Source organism: Corythoichthys intestinalis, chromosome 10 (assembly GCF_030265065.1).
Source record: "Corythoichthys intestinalis isolate RoL2023-P3 chromosome 10, ASM3026506v1, whole genome shotgun sequence".
Taxonomy (NCBI): Eukaryota; Metazoa; Chordata; class Actinopteri; order Syngnathiformes; family Syngnathidae; genus Corythoichthys; species Corythoichthys intestinalis.
This window is the reverse complement of record NC_080404.1, coordinates 10769210-10784047: the sequence shown is the minus strand read 5'-3', so window position 1 is coordinate 10784047 and position 14838 is coordinate 10769210. Positions and strand designations below refer to the sequence as shown.

The 14838-nt window shown below is 41.6% G+C and overlaps 1 protein-coding gene across 1 annotated transcript in view; it reads left to right on the top strand.

Annotated features, from left to right (window-relative positions):
* eys (eyes shut homolog) overlaps window positions 1-14838 on the top strand; it is a 522745-nt gene that overhangs the window by 340145 nt on the left and 167762 nt on the right. The window lies entirely within an intron of this gene.

Below are 14838 nucleotides of genomic sequence, written 5' to 3'. Positions count from 1 at the left end.
TACTTTTTTTCATGTTGTTGGCATCAGGTACTGCGGACAGTAGTAATGTTGTATCGCACAAGTTCTGAAATGATTAAAAACCTGACGGAGCTGCCGATGTTACAATAATAAAAATAACTACTGTAGGCCTGCAAGCAGGATTGAACGGGCCCTCGCAGTTTGGCGCACCTCAGACGTCACGCAACACAGACGGCACGCAGGTCAGGGTGGTGCCAGATTGTCCCCCTCTCATCATCTCATGACAACCTATTTTGCTGGAAACTTGCCTCTTTTCTGGGGGGTTAAAAATGCAATCACACACCTAGGGGAAAAAAAACCTATTCAAGAGGTTCCTACAAAAAAGGAGGAGCTACTGAGCTGTGCAGCCACGCCCTTATTCAAAACCAAAACAAATCTTCTAATTGGGCCAATTCAACCAAGTGTGACAAATTTCGTGACTCTGTAAACTGTCTAAGTCCAAGAAAAAAAAAAAAAATTAATGTCGAACAAAGGGTCGTCATGGCATAGACCAAGACATGTGGACATAGGCCTTAAAATGTAGTATTACAAAAGGTCTGGTAACTACAATGTCCAACGTGAAAAGAACTAGACATGTACAGTATAAGTAAAATAAGTGACTTAATGTTGCTACTAGTTGGCGCTGCAGAGTTGCAGCAAATACCCCCTACAGAACCCTTTAGGGTACGACTCTCACCAAGCACGGAGAGTTTGACGCAGATATGTTTTAATCGGCCAAGTTTGGACTGTTCAAAATTTGTGGTGAGACAAAATGACAACAGTCTTTTCAATTTCCTGTTTGGACCCTTCTGCTTTAACCAAACCTCAGTATTTTTCATCAGGCACCTGAACACATGGCTTAAGGCTCCCCTGATGCAGGTTTGAGCTCAATTGACTTTTTTTCTCTTGGAAGAGGAGCCCGTTTTCTAAAAAAAAGGGCATTTCCTACTCCCTCTGGGGGCACCACGCCCAGTTGGTAATATTTCAATTCAGTCGTGTTCAGGCTGGGATACCTTACATACATGCCAGATATGAAAAAGATTGAACATTGTATCAGGGAGTTATTAGTCATTTTATGAATTTGGTGTTTTTCCAATAAATGGCCGACTTTGGCATCCGACCCAGGTCAGGCCCATGAATGAAAACTCACCATTTTGAAACTTCAGATCTCGTATGTCTCCTGAACAGTCTCAGCAATTTTGAAGATGATCCAACTAACTCCCTAGGCAACACAGTCTCAAATGTGCACCCTGTTAATCGATAAAATATTCACATTGAATCCAAAATACCCAATTTGTTGGATTTGGAATATGGTTGCAAGAGACTTTTTGGAGCACTTTTGCATAAGGTATCGACTCCCCAAATTTCATCGCTCTACATTGAAAAAAACTATTAGGAGAGGCCTTTTTGAAAAATTTAAGAGAGCGCCACTGAGCCGATTTGTTATTTTTTCGCAAGGTTGCAAAATTATCAAAATGTACGCAAACCCGCATGTATGTGCAAATTTTGGTAAGTTTTCAAGCATATTCAGGCCTCCAGATTGGCCATTTTCATTTGCCCTGAAAAAAGAATAATCCTTTACATTACAATAGGGCCCTCGCACCATAGTGCTTGGGCCCTAACTAGCAATTTCTGGAGAAATTGCGATGGAAGCTTTGCTTTTGCAGGTTAACCCATTAGGGCAGGGTTCGGGAACCTATATCTCGCGAGCCATATCTGGCTCTTTTGATGAGTGCATCTGGCTCTCCGCCAACCCGTCATCTTAAATGTGGAATTGGCCGGCTTGCTTGACATTGTTACCGGCATCCCCAATGGGCCGCTGTCCTTTTCAATATGACCGTCATTGCCAATTTAGCGTAGACAAAGAAGTGGATGAGCGAAGAAGAGAGAGAAATAGAGAGAGGCCAGTCTTGAGAGACAGTTGCGCGCAATACGCGGGAGCGCAATATTAAGTGCCCGTGTCCCAGGCTGTTTTTGTTTTTGTTAATAAAGTCTCCATGCAAAAGCCATCCGACGTGTCCCGGTGTTTTCATACACTCCGCCCCTCCCCGAAGTATAACCGGAAGTAGGAACGACGAACGAGCCACAGAAATCGCCGATCAACTCCCCACTACGGTTCGGAGTTGAGAGCACCACTTACCAAAAGTGCAGATTGGTAACAACGTGAACAACCTGTAATGAGCAGATGGTCCATTCACCCATTGATTTTGGATACTTCAAACGTATGGCGCAATAATATGCTTCAATTCATTGCTCATTGGTGGTCCTCCCATTGTTTAGCAGTGTTGGGCACGTTACTTTAAAAAAGTAATTAGTTACATTACTCACTACTTTTTCCAAAAAGTAACTGAGTTAGTAACTGAATTACTCTATAGTAAAAGTAACTAGTTACCAGGGAAAGTAACTATTTCCGTTACTTTAAAAATAACTTCTTGTATGTCAAAGAATTTGAAATTTTCTGAGCAGTATTCGAGTCAGTGGAATAGAGAAAAACAGACAGGTAGTTAACTTGTTAGGTGCTTCAGCAGATTTGAATTGCTTACCACAGATGTCGACAAAAGCTTTGCCCCGGGACATAAATTACACATTACATGCAGGTTCTTTCCTTTAATTTCGACAAACATGAAATAGTGTCTATATCTCCACCTCCTAAAGGACAATTTTTCTTCTGAATGCTCTGCCATCCCGACCCTGTGCATCTGTTTTGCGTGTGTGTGTTTTCCGCAAGTGCTGTTCCGGTTTGCTTGTGAAATCACCGGCTCTGATTGGCTTACTACGACACATGACTCTAACCCTCAGCCAATCAAAATCACTTCCATCGCATCTCTCGAGGGGCTGCATTTAGGTAGGCTCGTTTCCCGACAATTCACGTCACCTTCAAAGCGTCTGCCGTCCTCAAGATGGAAGCAGAATTATTGCTGGCTGACAGTGGGAGATGGGAACGAGGCTAGCATCAGGTGTAGCAAACAGAGAAATGTTACCAAACTTTGGAAAGCATTGTGTAATTGAATGAGCAGGGACCAACAGCTTGGAGTCAGAAGTACGTGCGCTATTCTCGAACCTGAACGCACCCCAAGTCTTGGATGACAAATCAACAGAGCAGAGAGTCGACTTGACACGGCTGGTAGTTTCTTCAATTTATTCAGAGTAAGTAACGCACCACTTTTGACCGTCAGTAACGGTAACGGCGTTGTAACGGCGGAAAAAGTAATTAGTTAGATTACCCCGCTACTGAAAAAATAACGCCGTTACGTAACGGCGTTATTTATAACGGCATTACTCCCAACACTGTTGTTTATTGAATGGAGATGAGCGTTACAGACCACGCCTCTCGCGTTAAGTCTCTGCTCAGCCAGCAGTGGGGCTGGCCCCTCCCAACTCGATGCCAAGTGAACAGGAGTACTGTATATATAAAAAAAATGCGCAGGAGAAAATGAAACCACGAAATTGAACTGCTTGGCACCCTAAGTTGAATTTTATGACTTTTTCGCCTGTTAAGTTGTCGCCACTTCCAGGAGAGCAAGACACCCTAAGAGGCTTAACCTTTCTCGGCCACTGTTATGCACATGGCCCCCTGGTTGCAGTATCCACTTCCAGGAAATATACGCAATGCCACACCATGTTTCTATTTGTTATTTTCCAAGTGATGTGTGCGCAATTGAGCAACGATTGTAACATCCCAAATAACTATGTTAAGCTTTTGTTGTTGTTATCTCGATATTTATTTCAAGGAATCCTCAATGTTAAAGACATGTAGGCTCTAATAAACCACAATTGTTCTCTTGTTCTAAAATATGTTGTTACAAACACATAAAATGTTCAATCAATGGCAATGTTTTGACCGATAGTTGGTGTAAAGGTGTACAGGTTGTCATCAGTAAATGGGGTTCAATTCCCCTAAAAATAACCTGTGACTTACTATTGATTACTATACAGATGTTGGGGTACTTAGAACATCACACCCTGAACATTGTGTTTTCAATTTTTATTGAAGTGTGCAATAGATATCCAATAGTGTTTACATTTTTGCAAGCTGTGAGGACCATTTTGTTGTCAAAGTTTGGTCTTGGCCATTGGAGCAACAGTTTTGAGGTGAAAGTTTGGGTTTTGTGATTGAAAGTTTGGGTTTTGGAGTGTAAGTTTTGTTTTGCAAAGAGAATGCGAGTTTTTGTGGAGCTAGCTTGAGAAAAGTGTTTTGTGTTTAGAGTTTAGAGAAAACAGAGGGCAGTTTCCTGAAATGTGTTCTGATATTCGAGAAAATCTGTAACAGCCGGGTCCCTGCCAGTCTCATACACAAATTTATTTTTGAGTCTTTTGAAAAGGAGTTAATCTCTCGCTCAGTAACCAGCAGCATCCATCATAACGTTGTGCGTGCGTCCGTTATAGGTGTCTGGACGGCAGACGAATTCGTTGAATTTTGTTCCGCTACTCGCGGCTGTCATAAAGTTATTAGGGAAAATCATCGTTTTTGAACATTTATTAATCATAATCGAATCATCACATGTCGAATTGCGATGCATCTAATAATTGATTTTTTTGGCACTCCCTTATTTGGACGTGCATGGCTATCAATGGCATCGACTTACTTGGGCAAAAGTTTAATGTCAATGAGCTGTAATGATATATTTTTGGTTAAAACTCATAACCACCAAGTTTTTCTCCCGTTGAAAATGGAAATTTTGGCCATTAGAAATGAGTGGAACATCATACACGGTAATGGCATCCCATTAGAAACGACAGGGAAAGTTTTTGGTGAATTTGGGGGGAACCTTAGGTTTTTGACAAATTCTGTGTACAACTTTTATGCCCCTTACCTTCTTGAATTTTTTTGTTTCTCTCAAAAGAAAATTCACTGCGCGTCCGTCTTGCGAGGGAAACAATGGAATTTCGACGCTGTCATAAATCGTCACATTTCGAGCATGTCGGCATAAGTCGAGACAAATGATGTGTCAAATTTTACGTCAGATGTCGAAAGGATTATACGTCGATGCGTTCATATGTCGACGTACCACTGTACAATACACACATGTCAAAATCCTACTCTCACTCTAACACAAGAATTTTTGCAGTACACAGGGCTGGAAATCAACATGTTATGCTATTACATTGTGATGTTGTATCTATTTGTGATCGGCCAGGTAAAATGTGTTCCCTTTTAAAAGCAGGGGGCAACACTGATGCCAACGGATTAAAAGGGTAATTTTGTTTTCACTTAGACAGCAGCAGATTTGTTTCACCAAAGTGCATCCATTTAAAATGTACATGTCTAAACCAGATAAAAATGATCACAATGTTTCAGTCTGAGCTTTTGGAGAGGAGGGAACTGCTGCTGAGCTCTGTCTCCATTTTAGCCTTAAATTGTGGAGCAGTTGGATTCATATGCAAATGAGGACATGGCATCATGCGGTTATGTTTGAGCAGTGACGACCTGCTTTTCCAGCATCAGAGTTGTCCTCGCAGAATTAATCTGATTTTTACACAGTTCAGGTCATACTTTTGACTGTAAATAATCAAAGGACGGATTGCTCAGGCTCACTCAGTGCTGCTTTTGCCTTTTGCTTTGTATTTTAAATGTTCACTATTTAGTTTAATTTGCACATGTAATCTCACTCTGTTCAATTCTCTAGATTCATAGTACATATTCTCCTACATGTATGAGGCCAAACCCAGATGAATGGACCGCCACAAAAAATATGACAATGCAAGAGCACATTAACTGATCTGATCAAGTGACGTGCTGCAACATAAAACTGAACCCGTACATGGCAGGGGCATCACTAGACCTAATACAATACTGGGGCACAGCGTGTCACTGGCATTTTCTTTTAGCACTTATTAATCACAAAACGTCAGAAATAGCGCTTTAAACTATATCTAATCAAACCAAAATACAGACATCCCTCGCTACTTTGCGCTTCAAACTTTGCGCCCTCAGTCCTTCGCGGATTTTTTTTTAATTAAAAAAATGTAATGATAATACAGATGAGCTGTCCCGAACCGATCGCATAGTCTCACTCTTGCTCCCTCCCTCTCTCTCCATGTCGGTCAGGCAGTGAATGCACTGTAGTTGTTTATTAAAGTTAACAATGTTGACAGGTGTTTGTGTTTGATCTTGCCAGAGTCACAGACTTCAAAAGTGCCGCATGCATCGGATCATCGTTTAACTTGTTAAATTGTTGCTGTGGCAACTCATTGTGTGTAAGTGAGCAGCTTTAGAGGATTTGAGTAGACTCACTATGAAGCATTTAATAAAGCCAGTCGCAGGGCACAATGAGACATACAACCATTCACGCACACACTCATACCTGTGGGCAATCTAGAGTGTTCAATCTACCTACCATCCATGTTTTTGGGATGTAGGAGAAAACCTGAGTCCCCGGAGAAAACCCACACAGACAAGGGGAGAACATGCAAACTCCAGAAAGGAAGGCCAGAGCCTGGGAGTGAACCCTTGGTCTTAGAACTGTGAGGTGGACGTGCCACCTAAAACTATTTATTAAAACATATACAGTATATACTGTGTACAGTATGTACATATATATTTTTTTAATTCTACTTTGGGAAAAAAGGGGAAAAATAAGTATAATATTTATGTCTTTCCAATGCTAAATCTGAATAGATTTAACACGCACAAAAAAAAAAAAAAAAGGGGGGGGGGTTGGAGGAGGTGCGCTAATTCGCAGTTTTTCACTTATCGCGGCTTGTCCGGGTCCTAATTGACCCAAAAAACAAGCGATCACTGTACACGTTTCAAAAAAAAAAAAAAAAAGGGACATTCAAAATTATTCAAAATCAAAAGTGGGACATCAATTGTTGATAGTCAATTCAACTCTGCTCATGCTCATCATCTTCCATCTTTCCTTAACCTATTCCTGCACTCTGCTGCTCTACTTTGTCTACACAGAAATTGAGATATATCAGTGTAAGTGCTATGCAATAAAATACTGTTTTTCAAGTGGTAGGTTTTAAAAGTGGTTTATGTTGCCAAGGTGGGTTACCTAGCTAACCTCTCTCATTCCTCCTTGCTGATTTATCCTTGCTGCGAGCTAATATCCGTTTGCAAAATTAATGATGTTTGAGTCAAATAGAAATTAAAAAATAATATATCTTGTTATAGATTACAGAGACTGCAGTAACAAATAAAAAAGTAATTGCCTGTAAAATAACTGGAAATTATGATAAGTTCACATACACAAAGTTGTTAGAGGTTGTATCCCAAATTAATTCATTAGGCTCGATTCTATTCATTTTGGTCATTTAAACAAATAACAATAAATAGCATCAGTTTTAAAATATAGTTCAAATATCAGATATCATAATAACACAATATTAGACAAAGCTCTTGAGTGAGAGCCTCTGCTCAAATCGCATTTGTAATTATATTCATCGCTAATAAAGTTGAACCATTTAAATTCACAATTCATGAGAAAAGGCGACCAAACAAACATCAACACAGAGGTAAAAATGGACAACAAGGATGAGCAGTGTATCTGGCACTAACCTGTAAAGCAGGTGGGATGTCATTCGCACCGTTCACTGTATGATAGGCAGACACACCGTAATATTGATCCTGCATTCATGTGTTGTTGGAGTAATCGAAAAAAATGATTCTCTCTTACATGGTGTCTATATAAAGCGCCAAACAGTCACTTAACTTGTGATGTATTATTGGAGCATTAAAATAGGCTGCCCTTCTCTGCCCTTCTTTCAACTATGTTTTTATCCCAATTTACGACTCTACAACACATCAGAATGATTTTCCAACTTGAGAACTCAGATCTTATTGGTACACGAGAACGCAGCATATCTCCCGAAAGTGCTTAGCGGAAGTATCAACTCATATGCCTATCACATCCAAAGTTATGTGCATAAATTGCTATAATAAGGAGCCTTGTGCAGATTGTGTATATGGAGTCAAAAGAGCGTTATGACCATATTAAATAGGCACATTTGGTAGAGTATGCTATGTAGACTTAAAACTCCAATGTATTTTATCTATTTATTTATTTATCTATCTATTTACCGGTGAAATTTGTACTGGAGCACTGCAAATCAATACTGGGGCAGGTGCCCTAGTGAAATTTGTCTGGGGACACCCATGGTACATAGTTCAATTCAATTCAATTCAATTTTATTTGTATAGCCCTCAATCACAACAGAGGTCTCAAAGGACTTTACAGAGGCAATATGATACACAATTAGAAATGAAGCAACAAAGATGAATAGATACAGTTCAAGTCCTGGGTATCCCCTATCCTTAAGACCCTCCATGCCGGCAAGGAAAAACTCCAAAAACTCCAGAGTCAATTGGGAGAAAAATGAGAAACCTTGGGGAGTACCACAGTCAGGAGAGATCCACTCCCAGGACGGATAGACAGGAACCCCAGAACGGCTAATGGAAATTAGCAAGCGAAATTATAGTCCGTAAAAATACAGTGGAGTAAAGGAGCAAGAAGAGGTCCCTCTAGTCCAGGGGTTTTCAACCCAGTCCTCAAGGCACACTGTGGGTCCTGGTTTTTGTTCCAGCCGATCCAGCAGAGACAGTTGAACCAATGAGGCTTCTGCTAAAACAAGCCACACCTGACTGCAATCAACTGATTGCACTTGTAAAACACCAGATTGGGGAAAAAGTGTTGTCATCTTGTTTGGTAAGAATGAAATCCTGCACCCACAGTGTGCCTTAGTGGAATAGGTTGGGGACCCCTGCTCTAGTCAGATGAGACGGGGGTAGCAGCGAGGACGTCTATCCAGCCAGGGGTCCGGACAGTCAGGAGGCTGCAGCTGAAAAATAGCCCCTCCCCAGAGGGGAGGGGGGAAAGGGGACACCGGGTGACTAGTGATGAAGAGACTAGACAACTAGATATTAACATTGGAAAATAGAAATAAAGTAAGACAAGTGGTAGGTAGAGTAAGAAAAGGAGATAGAACTCAGCGGCTGTACTGCCCCCCAGCATTATAGCTTCTAGTGCAACTTAAACTGTGAGTCTATTCCGACTTCAACTAGCCTAACTATAAGCTTTGTCGAATAGGAACGTTTTTAATCTAATCTTAAATGTGCAAACTGTCTCGGCTTCTTTAATACTAGCTGGAAGCTGATTCCATAAAACAGGGGCTTGGTGGCTAAAGGCTCTAGCTCCGACAGTACTTTTATGAACCCTGGGAACTACCAGTAGACCTGCATTCTGAGATCGGAGTGTTCTGTTGGGGCGGTATGGAACCAGAGCATCGGTGAGATAAGATGGCCCCAACCCATTAATGGTCTTAAATGTAAGAAGGAGTATTTTAAATTTAATTCTAAACTCGACTGGAAGCCAGTGAAGTGCCTGGAGCACAGGGGTGATGTGCTCTCTTCTATTGGTTCCTGTTAAAAGTCTTGCTGCTGCGTTTTGGACTAGCTGAAGACCTTTTAGAGAGCTTTTAGGACAAGCTGCAAGTAGGGAGTTACAGTAATCCAATCTCGATGTAACGAACGCGTGAATTAATTTTTCTGCATTGCTTTTAGATAAAATATTTCTAATTTTGGCGATGTTGCGCAGGTGAAAGAAAGCCGTTCTACAGGTTTGTTTAATGTGTGCTTTAAACGATAAGTCAGGGTCAAATAAAATTCCTAGGTTTTTAACTGTGGCGCTGGAGGCTACACTTACATTGTCCAGAGTGACTATCTGGGCAGATAAAGAGTCTCTAACACTTTTCGAGCCTATTATAAGGACTTCTGTCTTTTCAGGGTTAAGTAGAAGATAGTTAGTGCTCATCCAGGTATTTATATCTCGGACGCAGGCGCTTAGTTTTTCTACTTGCCTGACCTGCTCAGGTTTAATTGATAAATACAGTTGTGTGTCGTCAGCGTAACAATGAAAGTTAATGCTATGTTTTCTGATTATGTTACCTAGAGGAAGCATATACAGCGTAAACAAGATGGGCCCGAGGACAGATCCTTGCGGCACACCATAACTAACTCTAGAGTACGATGATGATTGCTGGTTTACATTGACAAACTGGTACCTATTAGATAAATATGATTTAAACCAGCAGAGGGCTGCTCCTCTAATGCCTATGTCACATTCTAATCTCTGCAATAAGATATTATGGTCGATTGTGTCAAAGGCTGCGCTCAGGTCCAGCAGAACCAGGATCGAGACTAATCCAACGTCAGCGGCAAGTAACAAGTCATTAGTTACTTTAACTAATGCGGTTTCAGTGCTATGATGAGCTCGAAAGCCAGACTGGAACTGTTCAAATAAACTATTGTCCTGTAGGTGCTGACAGAGCTGTTTAATTACCGCTCTTTCAAGGACTTTGGAGAGAAATGGTAAGTTAGAAATAGGTCTATAATTGGCCAGAATATCAGGATCAAGAGTAGGTTTTTTCAAGAGCGGTTTAATAACTGCATATTTAAAGGACTGCGGCACGTAGCCAGTAACTAATGAGGTATTTATTATATTTAAGATAGTGTCAATAGTTAGAGGCAGGGTCTCTTTAAAAAGTTTGGTTGGGATTGGGTCAAGGAGGCACGTTGATGGTTTGGAGGACATTATAATTGAAGTTACATCAATTTGGTCTACAGTGGTAAAGTTATTTAATATTTTAGAGGGGTTTATAGGAGATTCCGAATTCTTTGTCTGCACTTTATCAGACCTAATAATTGGAAGTGATTCATTTATTTTATTTCTAATAGTTGCGATTTTATTGTTAAAAAATTTTAGGAAGTCATCACAGCTAAGGGTGGTTGGGATATAAGGTTCTATTGAGGTGTGACTGTTTGTCAGCCTTGCTACAGTGCTGAACAGAAACCTAGGATTATTTTTGTTTTCCTCTATTAAGGATGAGTAATATCTGGTTTTAGCCGTGCGCAAGGCCTGCTTATATGTCACTAAGCTGTGTTTCCAAGCAGAGAGGGTGTGCTCTGTGTTGGAACGGCGCCAAAGTCTTTCTAATTTACGTGTCGATTGTTTAAGAGAGCGTGTTTCAGCATTATACCAGGGAGATGCTCGTCTCGGCTTGACAAACTTTAATTTGGAGGGAGCGACGACATCTAGGGTGGTACGAAACGTAAACAGAACACGATCAACAAACTCGTCATTAACAGCAAGGCCGGACATCACTCCTTCATAATTAGATGACATGGAGGCAAATATAGGCTGAATTATCTGTTTATACTCTGAAACAGAGTGATCACCTAATGTCCTTTTCATCTGAGTTCTAATCACTGGTGGTGGATTATCTTGAAGCACAAACCGAAAGGTAATTAGAAAATGATCAGACAGTACAGGGTTGTGGGGATGGACACTAAGATCACTAATCTCAGTACCGTAGGTTAAAATCAAGTCCAGGGTGTGCTTGTGACTATGAGTTGGTTTATTTACATTTTGAATGAAGCCAGTCCCATCTAGTAGGTCATTAAAGGCCTTACCAAGGGAGTCACCTTCATCGTCAACATGTATATTAAAATCCCCTACAATTATAATTCTATCCCAGCTTAGCAAAATACTAGATAAAAAGTCAGAGAAATCTAACAAAAACTGTGAGTAGGGACCAGGGGGACGGTAAACCACTATGAACAGAACTGGTTTTTGGTTCTTCCAGTTAGCGTCTATAATTGATAGTGCTAGACTTTCAAAGGAGTTATAAATGTAATTAGCTTTACTTTTTGGGCTCATACCTAAACAAGAGTGTGATATTACTGCCACCCCCCCTCCACGGCCCGTGCTTCTAGCTGTGTGAAAATTCACGTGACTTGGGGGTGTGGATTCATTAAGTCTAACAAAGTCATCCTGCTGAAGCCAAGTTTCAGTCAGGGCCAAAATATGAATATAAAATATGTAATCCCCAATTAAGTCATTAACTAACAGAGATTTGGGCGAGATTGACCTGATGTTTAATAATCCGCATCTTATATATTTATTAAGAGCTAATTTATTTTCACTGCTATCAGGGGCTATATGTATTAAATTCTTTGGTCTCGTTCCTATAGTACTCGGTTTTCCCCTGTTCACTATACGAGGCACGGACACAGTCTCTATCTTCTGTCCTGAATTTTGGATTTGTGACAGCTCGGAAAGAGGCGAGTGGTCACTACTAACAGTGTTATGTTTTACACTACAACACTGCGCCCGGGCCCCCACTCTCAAGTGTCACTTTGGGAGACTTAGTTTGGCGGCCAAATTTCGAGTTAAGAGAGCAGCACCGTCCCAAGTCGGATGAATGCCGTCTCGGCGCATGAGCCCGGGCTTGCCCCAAAACGCGTGCCAGTTATCAACAAAGACTATATCGTTTTCTGGGCACCATCTAGACAACCAGCGGTTAAATGATGAGAATCTAGAGTACATCTCATCATTGACCAAATTAGGCAGAGGACCAGAGAAAACTACGGTGTCCGCCATCGACTTAGCAAGTTCACACACCGAGGCTACGTTTAATTTAAGCACCTCAGACTGTCTCCGCCGGGCGTCGTTACCGCCTGCGTGAATCACGATACGGCGGAACCTCTTCCTACTCTGCTTTAAGAGTCTGAGGTTTCCTTCGATGTCACCGACTCTGGCCCCTGGGTAACACCTGACAGACACCGCCGGGTGCTTCACGTCTCTAACTATGGAGCTTCCAATTACGAGAGTGTCTGGTTCAGCCGGTGTGTCGCTGAGGGGGGCAAACCTATTGCTGACGTGAAGCTGCTGGTGCACTAAGGTTGTGCGTTTACCACTGCGCTTCCCCCGTACAGTCACAAATCCCTCCTTAATTTCCCCCGGCTGCACGGGGCTCGCTGGGGGGCTTACTGCGCTAGCAATCCTACTACTGCAAGCACGACCTGCCACTACCTGGCTATAGCTAGGACTAGCTTTCGTCTCTAGAGTGCAGAGCCGTGCTTCTAGCTCAGAAACCCTGGTCTCCAACCCTGAGACTAAGCTACACTTCCTACAGCTACTACTGTCCTCGACGAAGGAGCCAGGGTGCTCGCTATACATACAGCACACTGAGCAGAAAAGACGGGAGGACGAAGGCAGAGGGCTAGCCATAGCTCGGATAAGCTAGGCTAGCAAGATAGAGCTAAAGAGGAGAGGAGAGTAGTTTTAATCCACGATCTGTCCGATCGTGGGATAAAACAAAATAAGGAGCACTAGGAGAGCCGAACTAGCCTAGGATCGATTCTCCGATGTGTCCGTTGGATAAAACAGTTCAAAGTTCCATTCCCTCCCTGAATTGTGATGATATAATTTTGTTTAGCTTGTGTGGGCTTGTAATGGCATGACAAAAACAAAACAAAACAAAAACAGGTTAACATCAAACAGGTTTGTCAGACTGCATTCAGTGATGTGAGGACCACAAGAGAATTTCATCTCCATTTCTGTTCATTTTAGTATAATTCAGACTTTGAATACAAGTCTGGGTCATGCCAATTTCTGAAGTCCTCTCATGACGACGTGGTAGTGGGATGAATCTAGGGTGCGCCTGAGATCAACTACAGGAAAGTAGTTGTCACATTTGTGGGTTGATGAGGCAGAAATTATACATTGGGTTGTAATATTGCAAGCAACTTCATTTTCATGCGACTGGATTTTTCTCCTATCCAGATTCAAAGTTCAAAGTTTGCTTTAATTTGACACAAGTGCTGTCAGCCAGTCAGAATGTACATGCAGCTGCAGCTGGTGGCTACAGTTGAACTTGAAAGGACAACATTCATTCATTCATTTTCCATGCCGCATTTCCTCACGAGGGTCGCAGAGGTGCTGGAGCCTATCCCAGCTAACTACGGGCAGTAGGCAGGGTACACCCTGAACCGGTTGCCAGCCAATGGCATACAACCATTCACACACACACTCATACCTATGGACAATTTTGAGTGTTCAATCAGCCTACCATTTTTGGAATGTGGGAGGAGACCGGAATTCCCGGAAAAAAAACCACACATGGGGAGAACATGCAAACTCAGGAACAGAAAGGCTGAAGCCCGGGATTGAACCCTTGATCTCAGAACTGCGTGGCGGACGTGCTAACCACTCAGCCACTGTGCCGGCGGAGGGATGGCAATTTTTGTTAGCTTTTTCATTTCATTTCAGTGTTATGTCTAATACAATAATAGTCATTTAATCAGAATACTGTGTTCATGGCACAATGTACATGTTTAGAGGTTCGTCCATGAAAATGGTGTGGTACCTGCCGGTCAATAGATCAGTGGTTATGTATCTTTTTTTTTTGCACCACGGAGTGATTTTATCAGAGGTATATACAGTGTTGGCCAAAATTCTGTCAGATAATGCTTAATTTCTCCCAGAAAATGATTGCAATTACAAATGCTTTGGTAGTAATATAGTCTTTTTTTTTTTTTTTTGCAATGAAAAAAAAAAAAAAGTATTGGTACCCTTTGAAAAATCATGTGATGCTTCTTGAATTTGTGTAATTAACAGCACCTGTTACTTGTTACCTACTGTGCATAACAGGTGGTGGCAATACCTAAATCACACTTGCTGACACTTGCAAATGGATTAAAGTTGACTCAACCTCTGTCCTTCGTCCTTGTGTGTATCACATTGAGCATGGCGGAAAGAAAGAAGACCAAAAAACTTTCTGAGAACTTGAAAAGCAAAACTTTGAAGAAGCATGGGCAATCTCAAGGCTACAAGTCCATCTCCAAAGACCTCAATGTTCCTGTGTCTACCATGCGCAGTGTCAACAATAAGTGTAAAGCCCATGGCACTGTGGCTAAACTATCGAAATGTGGACGGAAAAGAAAATTGACGAGAGATTTCAATGAACGTTTGTGCAGATGGTGGATAAAGAACCTCGACTAACATCCTAACAAGTTCAAGCTGTCCTGCAGTCCGAGGGTACAACAGTGTCAACCCGTCC